The 13,410-nt window shown below is 34.9% G+C and overlaps 1 pseudogene; it reads left to right on the top strand.

Moving 5' to 3' along the window:
• Positions 1-5,042: 5,042 nt before the first annotated feature.
• On the top strand, positions 5,043-12,447 carry LOC103431697 (sodium/calcium exchanger NCL2-like; annotated as a pseudogene).
• The last annotated feature ends 963 nt before the right edge of the window (positions 12,448-13,410 follow it).

Consider the following 13,410-nt stretch of genomic DNA (forward strand, 5'->3'; position numbering starts at 1 on the left):
AGTAAATACGTTGCTAAAGTAGTTTTAAATGAAAATGCGTTTTTCGTTTTACAAATAACTCGCAGCTTTGCCTCATCCCTTATAAGTGTAGAACACCTTTCGTCAAAGTTCAACTGCATCTAAGCGATCATTTTCTAAGAAAATCAAAAGCTACTAATTCTTTCCACCAATATGGCCGGACTAAACATGTGTCCAATTGTGGTTATTTTGCTTTTGGTGAGTTGCGCACTTCCAACGATGGCGCATCTAGATGACTCGCCGGCCGTGGTTGAGTGCAAAAAACATTTCAGCATAAAGTATGCATTCGACGTCTACAACTATATTTTCAAAGGGAAGAAAATTGATGACTTTAGTTGTCGGGCCCTTGTGGCGTTGGGAAGATGGTGCCATAATGTTTTTGTGAACAGCACATTTACTTATGAACACACCGGGAACAGAACTGTCATTCAACCCAGGGCTGACCGACTATTTAATCATTGTATACTTGTAAATTCCGTGGCACCACCTTCTTCTCTATCTTAAATAGAGAATTTAACATCTCTAGGGCTAACAAATTTGTGGGATGTTTCATGAGCTAGAATAAAATTTGAATGTATTTGCATTAATGCCTTGTTACTACTTCACTTTGTTGCCTTGAGTTGTAAAGCATTTTCAAAATGATTAGGGAATTTACAATAGTAATAACACAACTACCCTGCCAATTTATAAAACTTCATGAAACATCGCAAGTAATAGATATCAGTTTTACATTTGTTCGGCCTTTACCCCTGCATTACGTTTGGTTATTGCAGCTACACTGCATAATGATGTGTAATGCCCATTTAAGTTTTTTTGTCCCATTTCAAGCGTGTACAGAACTATTGTTCGCCATATGGTTACTCGTACGATCGCGATCTTCCTAGTAACAGTCATACGTGTCTTCTTCATCGTTTCCGAGTCCAAGTTGAGAAAGATGAAAACTTCGGCACGGCGTATTGCAAAATATTCTTACAAAATGACGTTCAAATAGGCGTATGAAAGACTCTTGATTGACTCCAATTGGCCTTTTGGTTAAAGTTGTTACGCACATGCTACACTTTGTAAAAGTGTGTTCGTTATGCACACCTCCGTATCTTTTTTTAAATCCTTTTGTCTTTGGTCTGAATAACCAAAACTAGTATATTTGTTGAATGTTTTGGAACTTATCATTTATGCAACAGTAGCTCGTCAACATTATATTCGGGCTTGTAGGGCATGAGTACTGTACCATGCGCAATAGAGTGTGATATAATATTTGTGCTAAAATGAGTTTACCAAGAAATGAGTGCTCATTTACTTAATCTATTTTACTTCAACAGTTCTTCACTTCTTAACAAATTTAATCTCTTTTGTCCCATTTTCGTTTTGATAAAGTAGGAATAATAATGTAGAGAAATACATTTGTCCATTTACTGCAGAACAATTAAGGCTAGTCGCATTCTTTTTCCTACTTGCCGTCTCTTTTTCACGTAACGATGGTCACTAACACGACATGCAAGTTCAGTTCACGATTTCTGCAATTCTATTGTAATAAACTAGTTAGTGTACAAATTTACAAACAAGTAATTTTTGTGGGAAATAATAAATAGTTATGTGATTGTTGAGATTAATTAAACAATTTATGGGAACTTGTAAGTTGCGTTTATCGTACCAAAATAAATACCAAATTAGAAACCCTCGTATTTGATACCTCACATCAGTAAATACGTTGCTAAAGTAGTTTTAAATGAAAATGCGTTTTTCGTTTTACAAATAACTCGCAGCTTTGCCTCATCCCTTATAAGTGTAGAACACCCTTCGTCAAAGTTCAACTGCATCTAAGCGATCATTTTCTAAGAAAATCAAAAGCTACTAATTCTTTCCACCAATATGGCCGGACTAAACATGTGTCCAATTGTGGTTATTTTGCTTTTGGTGAGTTGCGCACTTCCAACGATGGCGCATCTAGATGACTCGCCGGCCGTGGTTGAGTGCAAAAAACATTTCAGCATAAAGTATGCATTCGACGTCTACAACTATATTTTCAAAGGGAAGAAAATTGATGACTTTAGTTGTCGGGCCCTTGTGGCGTTGGGAAGATGGTGCCATAATGTTTTTGTGAACAGCACATTTACTTATGAACACACCGGGAACAGAACTGTCATTCAAGCCAGGGCTGACCGACTATTTAATCATTGTATACTTGTAAATTTCGTGGCACCACCTTCTTCTCTATCTTAAATAGAGAATTTAACATCTCTAGGGCTAACGAATTTGTGGGATGTTTCATGAGCTAGAATAAAATTTCAATGTATTTGCATTAATGCCTTGTTACTACTTCACTTTGTTGCCTTGAGTTGTAAAGCATTTTCAAAATGATTGGGGAATTTACAATAGTAATAACACAACTACCCCGCCAATTTATAAAACTTCATGAAACATCGCAAGTAATAGATATCAGTTTTACATTTGTTCGGCCTTTACCCCTGCATTACGTTTGGTTATTGCAGCTACACTGCATAATGATGTGTAATGCCCATTTAAGTTTTTTTGTCCCATTTCAAGCGTGTACGGAACTATTGTTCGCCATATGGTTACTCGTACGATCGCGATCTTCCTAGTAACAGTCATACGTGTCTTCTTCATCGTTTCCGAGTCCAAGTTGAGAAAGATGAAAACTTCGGCACGGCGTATTGCAAAATATTCTTACAAAATGACGTTCAAATAGGCGTATGAAAGACTCTTGATTGACTCCTATTGGCCTTTTGGTTAAAGTTGTTACGCACATGCTACACTTTGTAAAAGTGTGTTCGTTATGCACACCTCCGTATCTTTTTTTAAATCCTTTTGTCTTTGGTCTGAATAACCAAAACTAGAATATTTGTTGAATGTTTTGGAACTTATCATTTATGCAACAGTAGCTCGTTAACATTATATTCGGGCTTGTAGGGCATGAGTACTGTACCATGCGCAATAGAGTGTGATATAATATTTGTGCTAAAATGAGTTTACCAAGAAATGAGTGCTCATTTACTTAATCTATTTTACTTCAACAGTTCTTCACTTCTTAACAAATTTAATCTCTTTTGTCCCATTTTCGTTTTGATAAAGTAGGAATAATAATGTAGAGAAATACAGTTGTCCATTTACTGCAGAACAATTAAGGCTAGTCGCATTCTTTTTCCTACTTGCCGTCTCTTTTTCACGTAACGATGGTCACTAACACGACATGCAAGTTCAGTTCACGATTTCTGCAATTCTATTGTAATAAACTAGTTAGTGTACAAATTTACAAACAAGTAATTTTTGTGGGAAATAATAAATAGTTATGTGATTGTTGAGATTAATTAAACAATTTATGGGAACTTGTAAGTTGCGTTTATCGTACCAAAATAAATACCAAATTAGAAACCCTCGTATTTGATACCTCACATCAGTAAATACGTTGCTAAAGTAGTTTTAAATGAAAATGCGTTTTTCGTTTTACAAATAACTCGCAGCTTTGCCTCATCCCTTATAAGTGTAGAACACCCTTCGTCAAAGTTCAACTGCATCTAAGCGATCATTTTCTAAGAAAATCAAAAGCTACTAATTCTTTCCACCAATATGGCCGGACTAAACATGTGTCCAATTGTGGTTATTTTGCTTTTGGTGAGTTGCGCACTTCCAACGATGGCGCATCTAGATAACTCGCCGGCCGTGGTTGAGTGCAAAAAACATTTCAGCATAAAGTATGCATTCGACGTCTACAACTATATTTTCAAAGGGAAGAAAATTGATGACTTTAGTTGTCGGGCCCTTGTGGCGTTGGGAAGATGGTGCCATAATGTTTTCGTGAACAGCACATTTACTTATGAACACACCGGGAACAGAACTGTCATTCAAGCCAGGGCTGACCGACTATTTAATCATTGTATACTTGTAAATTCCGTGGCACCACCTTCTTCTCTATCTTAAATAGAGAATTTAACATCTCTAGGGCTAACGAATTTGTGGGATGTTTCATGAGCTAGAATAAAATTTCAATGTATTTGCATTAATGCCTTGTTACTACTTCACTTTGTTGCCTTGAGTTGTAAAGCATTTTCAAAATGATTGGGGAATTTACAATAGTAATAACACAACTACCCCGCCAATTTATAAAACTTCATGAAACATCGCAAGTAATAGATATCAGTTTTACATTTGTTCGGCCTTTACCCCTGCATTACGTTTGGTTATTGCAGCTACACTGCATAATGATGTGTAATGCCCATTTAAGTTTTTTTGTCCCATTTCAAGCGTGTACGGAACTATTGTTCGCCATATGGCTACTCGTACGATCGCGATCTTCCTAGTAACAGTCATACGTGTCTTCTTCATCGTTTCCAGGTCCAAGTTGAGAACGATGAAAACTTCGGCACGGCGTATTGCAAAAATTTCTTAATTATTTGTTCTAATATTTAGCCCAATAAACAATCTTTAGTCCGTTCTCATATTGTCAATTAAGTTTGTGGTGAAACTCCAACTTGCTTCACTAACACCCCTAAACTTTTTGTGAGGGATAGTGCTAGAAAGACTAAATTTGTAGACAAAATTTACAAACTAAATGATGTGTCACCAATAGGAATGGCACGCTTAAGTAATAATCTAATTATCAACTTCCATGTAATTTACTTTACAAAATTTAGTCTACAAATTTAGCCTTTTTTATTTTTAGTACATCGATATGTTACACTAAGGGAAGGGGAGTTCGGCTAAGCCGCACTATGGGCAGCCTAATTTAGTATTGAATTTGTCATCCACGAGATTCAAACCTAAAACTTCTCACTTCTAAATGAAAAGGAATACCACTAGACCGTAGTACTGAGTAGTTTTTTCCTGTGAGGGGCTTTTTATTACTTCTCCTTAGAATTACCCTATTGTGAGGGGCTTTTTATTACTTCTCCTTATTTTTATGACAGTTGGCTGCTTGGCTGTTTCTGATTTGGAATAAAGTCACAAAAAATCTTCTCTAACCACTGAAAATAAAACGATTGACCTTATTTACGCACACTGGTCTTCCTTATACTTTTCTAAGCTCATAAGCATGACAATTGACATGAAAATATAAAATAATCAACTTCCATATCATCCTCTAGCTCCCGTCTTCTTTTCTAGCAGATCAAAAAGAGAAGATCATCGATGAGCAACATCACCAAAACTGCATATTGGGTAGTTTTTGTTCTTCTTGTAATAATGGTGGAAGTCAGAGGTCGTTCTTTTGGACTCAATACTCAGGGTACTTCGTCTTCCCAATTGGTTTCAGATGGTATAGATCATGAATATCAAAATGAAAGTACCAGCTCCCTGTTACTTCTCAAAAGAATTGAGAATCGATATTCAACAGAGTCATCGTGCGAGCAGCTTTACGGGTTCTTGCCATGCTCCAACAGTGTTTTTGGGCATGTGTTTCTAATGGTGGTGTATGAATACTTGTTGTTTCATGGTGAATCTTATTTGGCCGCTGGAGGTGAACAGATTTTCAAGATCTTGGGTCCTGGTGTGTTTGGTGCTAGTGCATTTCACGTCATCGGTGCCCTTCCTGAGTCTCTTTTACTTCTTGGTATGTAAATCTTCTTATTCTTCTTAATTTCCATACACAAACACAACTCACAAATTTTTATCATCTTTCTTGTTGTCACAAATCATAGATGATGATCTGCTAAATGTGTTTTACTTGTCTGCTTATTTTGGCTTCCCTTCATATCGAGAAAGACTTTCATGCACTTGTTGCATGAAACGAATGTCCAACATTCACGATCATGTGCTATTGATCACACAACAAAGCAAATGAATTAGATTTAATATATGATTAATGTGCTATGTACATAATTTAATTGAAAATTGTCTTGAATGCCAATCTATCTCATATGTTATATTATTGGATAAGAAAATTGTTATTAGCACTCCAAAAATCTCATTTGGCACTCCAAACTTTCTATAATTAGAAAGAAAAATATACGTATAAGGAGTGTAAAATGAAATTTTTGGAATGCTAATAACAGTTCCCTTGGATAAACATAACTACAGATATCCAAAATTTCTCATAGCCTCTCCGGGCCCATAAATAGTAGATAATCATGACTTGCCAACAATTTTTTTTTCTTTCAAAAAGTAAAAAAAAAAAAAAACATAATTACAGTCTAATTCCTTGAATTTGTTGTTAATGAATATAATTAGAGTACATGGCTGGATGTGATGGATGCCAGCTGTTAATATGGAAGACCTTCTGAATTTAATTTGTAAGTCTTCGAAGTGGACCCGGTATTTATTGGGTGCATGCTTGCTCACCACACTTAATGTTCACCACCTTACTTATTACAATTCATACATTACCATCACTTAACTGTGGTACAAAAGACTTTTTAGCTAAAATGGTCTTTGAGATTTGCACAACTCTTTACTTAGGTTGGCTAATCGTGTTGTAAACAATATACTTAAAAAAAAAAGAATAAAAATCGTAAGAGCAAGACTCAAGAGACCCATTTTAAAGTCAACTTTCGTAGGTATTGATTAGTCAGCATTTGGTGTGATGACAATTGGAAGGGATTGTTTGCGAATTAAGTAAAGGAAATAATTAATAATTAATAATATTTAAGTACTCAGTAATGAATACAGTGTATACTCACTATTTGATTTGACTCAAAATATAGCATGTGTTCTTTGTTTTTAAAACTTAAGAAAAATTAATTAACACACTGATTACATTTTAAAAATTAATTAACACGTCTATTACGTTTTAAATCAATAAAACATATGTTAGGATATCAGCGGGCCAGAGTTAAAACTTGAGTATACAGAGCAACTAAGTACACTAGACCCAAGGATTGTGAATAAATAAAGAATCCAAAGTTCCAAAATTACAAGCCCCAGATTTGAAATAAAACACACATCCACAAATGAGAAAAAAAACTTAAATGTGAAAATGAATCAGATTCAGATATTCCTAGATGAGTAAATTGTAGCAATGGTCCCTGAACTTTACTCAAATTGGAGCAATAGTCCATCAACTAAAAATCCATTACCATTGGTCCCTCAACTTATCAAAATGTATAGCTATAGTCCTTTTCATTAATTTCTTCAAAATTTTGTCAAAATATGTTATGTTGGAATAACCATTTATTTAATTAGGGTCCCTCAACTCATCAAAGTGTGTAATTATGGTCATTTTCGTCAACTACGTAAAAAAATTTGTCAAAACGAGTTATGTTTGAAGGACCATAGCTACAATTGGGATAAAGTTAAGGGACCATTTCTCCAGTTGAATTAAAATTAAGGGACCAAAGGTAATGGATTTTTAGTTAAGGGACTATAGCTGCACGTTTTAATAAGTTGAAGGACCAATGGTAATGGATTTTTAGTTGAATGATCATTACTCCAATTTGAGTAAAGTTCAGGGACCATAGCTACAATTTACTCTTCCTAGATTCATACCCCAAACCCTCCGAGAGAGAGAGGTGGTGGCCCTCGAGGGGGGGGGGGCCCGTGTTGGTTACTGTGGTCAGCGGGACGGGGATGGTTACACTCAGCTGCTTTTTGTTGTCTTTGATTTTCTTATCAATTTTTTTTTCCTTTTATTTGGAGTTAACATGTTAGTTCTAGTCAAGGTCTAAAATATCGATGATTTCGAAAATATCAGTAGTCCAAAAACACGGAAATTTCGATGGAAATATCGGGATATTATCGATATCGATAAAAATTGAATAAAAACCACGGAAATTATAAGAAAAACTTGGAAATTCTTATTGAAACTTTGCAGGATGTTTATTTAGTCAATTATCTATTAGTTTATCACAAAAAATTGGAAGGAAATGCATTGCATGATGGATTTAACTAATTTAAGTTGATTATATAGCTAGCTGGCAAATATTGTGAGTGTATAAAATATGTAGTAATTAATGAAAAAAGTTTAAACACACTATAATCATTTATATATAATGAATTAGTACAATATTTTACACTTTATACATTACATGGTAAGATACATGAGTGACTTAGTACCACACAAAGTTCCTATCAAGGTCTAAAATATCGATGATATCGAAAATATCGGTAGTCCAAAAACACGAATTCGATGAAAATATCGGGATAATATCGATATTTTAGACTTTGGTTCTGGTAAACGAGGTGGACAAATGTCAAAACTTTAAGCAAGAGACGTAGAGGCCATATAGAGTTTTGGGTATAAAAGATTTGAAGCTCGTTGATAACTATTTGTTCATGTTTGTGCATAGATATAGGAAAAATAAAAGATGAAAAAGGGTGATGGGAGGAAGAAGAAATTAAAACAAAATTTTGAAAGTGAAAATAATTTTAGTTTTTATTTGTGTGTTCTTCTTTGTGAAGAAAGTTGATATTTTTTTTCTTTTTCGGAGAAGAAAGTTGATGTTTTACCATAAATCAATTAGAAATATAGAGAGTAGCTAGCCTAATTGCCTATAAGCATGTGCAAGATCCCGTCTTTTTTCAATGTGGGATTCACTCTCAACACACCCCCTCATGTGTGGTGAATTTTAAAGTTTAACACGTGTACAACATAGATTAGGAGACTTGAAGCACATGTGACCGTTAAACTTCACATATGACACAACCTACTCTCATACCGAGAAGAAAGTTGAGGTTGCACCATAAAATTAATTAGCAATTTAGGAAGTAAACCAATTTCTTATAAGCACATGCAAGTTCTCTTATTTTTCCATTGTGGAATTCACTTTCTTTCAACATAGATTTATTCTACATGTCTCGCACCATCCCTCATCCATTATTCTTCATCCCTCGTTTCTCTCATGTATTTCGTTTTTTGTTAGTAACACAAAAATTAAAAATTAAACATCAAAATAAAAAATGACTAATCGTCCTTAAATTATTAATCTCACCACCACACTACTGGATTTAAAAGTTGCAATCAATTAAACTCATTTATTTTCTTTAACTACTTAAATTAATATTATAGAATTATATATTTTTTTAGTACAACTATATATTTTACACTAAAAGTAAGTTAATTTGACCTGTCACTAATTGTCCTCTTTCTAAAAAAACAAAAAAAGTAACACAATTTTTTTTTTTTTTAACAGAAGTTATATTGCATAATTACACCCTTTTATGTAACCCTTCACCTTCTTCACGCAGCTTCTGGGTTTTTTAACTCCAAGGAGATTGCTCAGGAATATGTCTATACTGGAGTTGGGTTGTTGGCTGGATCATCAATTTTGAGCTTAACTATACTATGGGGGACCTGTGTAATAGTCAGTAGCCAAGAGTTTTCAAATAATCTAAGCTCTAAGGCTTCCAATGATTCAAATTCATCCTCTTTTTCTTGGAAAAGACTGTCTGCATCTTTGACAGGTCAGCCTTCAGCCTCCTCACTACCTTAGAGAAGAATGTCCATGGACAACTTGTTATTACATTTTTTTAACTCCTTTGAATCCATATATAGATTGGGGTACTACTACGGATTCAGAGACCAGCTCCCTTGCAAGGATTATGGTTTGTTCAGTAATTCCATTTCTTATCATGCAAATGGCAAAAATCTTTCCATCCTCTTCCGGGGAACGCATTGCAATCTTGACTGCTCTCAGTGTTTCTGTTGTATTCCTGTTATTGTACTTCATTTATCAGGTACGCATTCATGAATATCTCTATGCGTGAACTAATAATATTGTTACTATTATATGTTGATGTCTTTGGAGTATTCATGTAAAATATTTACTTCTAACCTTACAGATCTTCCGGCCATGGGTTCAAAAAAGAAGATTAGAATTTGTGAAACTTGGGCATTTGGTTTCAAGCATTTTACAACATATCCAAAAACATGCACTGGCAAGAGTCCTCACCGTAAAAGGGGCACCAAATATACCTGCTATAAGAAGGTGAGGTCTCGTTGGGTCTTGCCGCGGGTCGATAGTGTTAGAGTCACCAAATTTGCTAATCAAATAATGTCTTGGTCATGTGGAATTGCATAAATAGGGGTACTGTTTGATTGGTCACCAACTAAATATTGCAGGCTGTTTGAGGAAGTAGACGACGATGGTGACAATTACGTATCACCTTCTGAAGTAAGAGAACTACTTTGTGAAATCAAGTTCATATCAACAGAAGACGAGAAGGATAAAGGAACAGAAGAAGTGATGAAACAGTTTGATCTTGATCATGATGGGAAAATTAATAAAGACGAATTCATCAATGGCTTGGATCAAGTCAGCGCATAAACAAAATACCGAAAGATCGTTGGAGAACATATATGAGGTAACTCATCTACCTCCAAGTTGGCCTCCTTTTTCATTTCTTCTTTCGACACACCTTGAAACGAGGCCTATATATCATGCTTGCCCAGATTATGGTTAGAACTTTAATGAAATGCAGTATGTGAAGAAGATCATTTGCCTTTTTCATATTAATTTACTCAATAATTTATATCTGATGAGCAGGTCTTTCAACCTTGGATTATAAATAGAAGAAGAGAACGAGAAATAAAGAAGAATTTATTGTCAGAAGTACTAAGACATGTCCAAATCAATTCACTCGGGAGCATTGTCACAAATGACGGCAGGCCTGATATACCCAATATTAGAAGGTTCGAACTACATTTCGTCTAATAAAGAGTAACAGTACCCTTTTATAAAGGGTACCATAGATTAATTCGTTGGTTGCTATGTATACATTTATATTCTTGTGGCGTCATAGAATATTGTGTTGAGTCTCATATTGGCTATATAAAAAGAGAAATAATAGTTTAAATATTTTAATCTCACTCTAACTAACACCGAAGTCTTTTGTGATAAAACTTCACACTTGACGGATTGTACAGGTGGTAATTACCAAGTTGAGGACGGTATGTTGTTGGAAGTGGGTCATTGGCCCGTCTCTCTAATAATTTTACATGGTATCAGAGTTAGGAAGAGGGCCCGTACGTACTGCCACCTGATGGGTGGGTCCCTTGGCCCCGCATGTAGGATAAGTCTCCTTGGCTCCACGTGGTTGCCAAGGTGTGGACTTTCCATATGTGACCCACTAATCGAATCCCACATTGGCTATAGAAAAAGAGAAATAATAGTTTAAATATTCTAACCCCACTCTATTTGTGTCCTAAAATTAAATCAGGTCATGTACAACCCATGCACAAACCCGGTGCGCAGGAGAGAAAATCTGTTAATCTTTTTGCTGTCTCATTGAGCCTACTGACCACTTTCTTCAACATGGAAAAACAGGTTGTTTGAAAAGATTGATCTTGATGGAAATAATTTTATATCCCAATCAGAATTGAGAAAACTGATTGGGGATAACAAGTTTGGTAAAATTCCTAGAAACGTGGATGAATCAGTTGTAAAACTGATAGAAGAACTTGACACAAGTGGAGACCAGTTGATTAGCGAGGAAGAATTTGTTACTGGATTAACAAAATGGATAAACAAATCCAACGATCAAGCTCCTCCTTCACTTGAATCTGAGGACGATATCTACCAAGAAAGTAACTCTGAGAACTATATAAGGGAAAGGAATTGAAATGAACACTGCTGAGCTTCTTATCCTATAAGAAACTCATTTCTCCTTATATGCAAATTGTTCGTCTGACAGATATATAGAAATCACTCTCGTTAAAGATACAAAAAGAAAAGTTTGATGCACACGGATCAAACTATAGTTTACATGATTACATATGTTAAGCTTAATTTTTTTAAATGATCGTGTAGAGAACTTGGGAAGAAACAGATAAGTTGGTGGATGAAGAGAAAAGCAGTGGTGGAGCTATTGACGAGTCAATATGGGCTTGGGTGAAAGCTATAACATATTTGGTTCTAGGGTTTGTTGTATTGGCAGTTTTAGCAGAACCTCTTATAGATAGTGTTCAGAATTTGTCCACAGCTGCAAGCATCCCTTCTTTCCTTGTAGCATTTGTGCTAGTCCCCTTGGCAACTAATGCCAGACAAGCTACTTCAGCAATTAAGGCAGCTGCAAAAAAAACTCCAAGAACCACATCTTTGACATTTTCTGAGGTTTGTCTTTGTGCCTAATTTTTTTATTTTTTCTTTCATTTTCAATTATATGAAACCTAATATATATATATTTTTCATGTTTTATGTGGAACATATTTATTTGGATGCAGATTTATGGTGGGGTGTTTATGAACAATCTTCTGGGATTTTCTGTGCTGCTAGCTATAATTTATGCTCGTGAAATAACCTGAGATTTTTCTGCTGAAGTTTTGGTAGTTCTAATTACCTGCACTGTAATGGGTCTCATTGCAAGCTTTGTCTCCACCCTTTCCCTTTGGACATCATTCTTGGCTTACCTTCTATACCCAATTTCATTGCTTTTAGTCTATATTCTCAATGATGTTGTGAAGTATACTTGAATTAAGTCCAAGGATGTAGTATTTTTGCAAATTTTTGGAATTAACTCTTTTTAAAGGCCATAATTTTACCATTTTTTGGTAGATTGGATTTGAAGCGATGCACTAATAATGTGAAACTTTTGGTAGAAATAAAATTCTAAGTATATATTTCTTTTTCCTTTATAAGATTAGGGTTTCATGTCTTTACGGGGATGAAAAATATGGGACGGAGCCAACATGGGGTCATTAGATACTCATACATACCCCCAATTGCTTTTATAATCCCTTGGTATATTTGTATGTGACTCATATATATATATATATATATGCGAAATTAAAATAATGAGTCAAAAACACTAAATTACAACTTGTTATTTCTTTTGTGCAACCTATGTAATTCCTTTAATTCTTCTATACAAATTTTTTTTAGTAATGTTAGGGAGACTAAATTTACAAACTAAATTATGTGTCACCAATAGGAATAAGCACATTTATCAATATTTAAGTAATAAATCAATCATCAATTTTCATATCTTTTAGTTTCCAAAACATTATCTACAAATTTAATCTCCCTATCATTACCCATAATTTTTTAGTTTTTCAAAGGTTCAGCCTATTCGATATGTAAGACTATTTAGTTGGTATATCTTTATTCCATGCATGTTTCTAGCTTCTTGTACGGTTCAAGGGTGGACTGATTCTAAAACCAAAACCAAAATTCTCGCTCAGTTTGTCATGGTTCGGTTTTGTCAATGTTAAGTTTTGATACCAAACCGATCCCATTCCGATCAGTTTTGGTGCGGTTTCGGTACCGTCCGATATCAAACAATTGTCAAATAAGAAGTTTGCTACTAATAAGGGTGGGTGCAGACCGATTTGATTCAGTTTTGACACCAAAAATAGAACGAAACAAACAAGCATTCAATGGTTTGGTTTGGTTCGGTTTTGATCAATACCACCATTCAAACCGAACCAAACTAAATCATTATTCGGTTTCATTCAGTTTGGTTTGATCGGTTTAAGCCTCTTCAACACATTTTTTGAAAAACGTTCAACAT

The sequence above is a fragment of the Malus domestica genome, chromosome 03 (genome assembly GCF_042453785.1).
Source record: "Malus domestica chromosome 03, GDT2T_hap1".
In the NCBI taxonomy this organism is placed as follows: domain Eukaryota; kingdom Viridiplantae; phylum Streptophyta; class Magnoliopsida; order Rosales; family Rosaceae; genus Malus; species Malus domestica.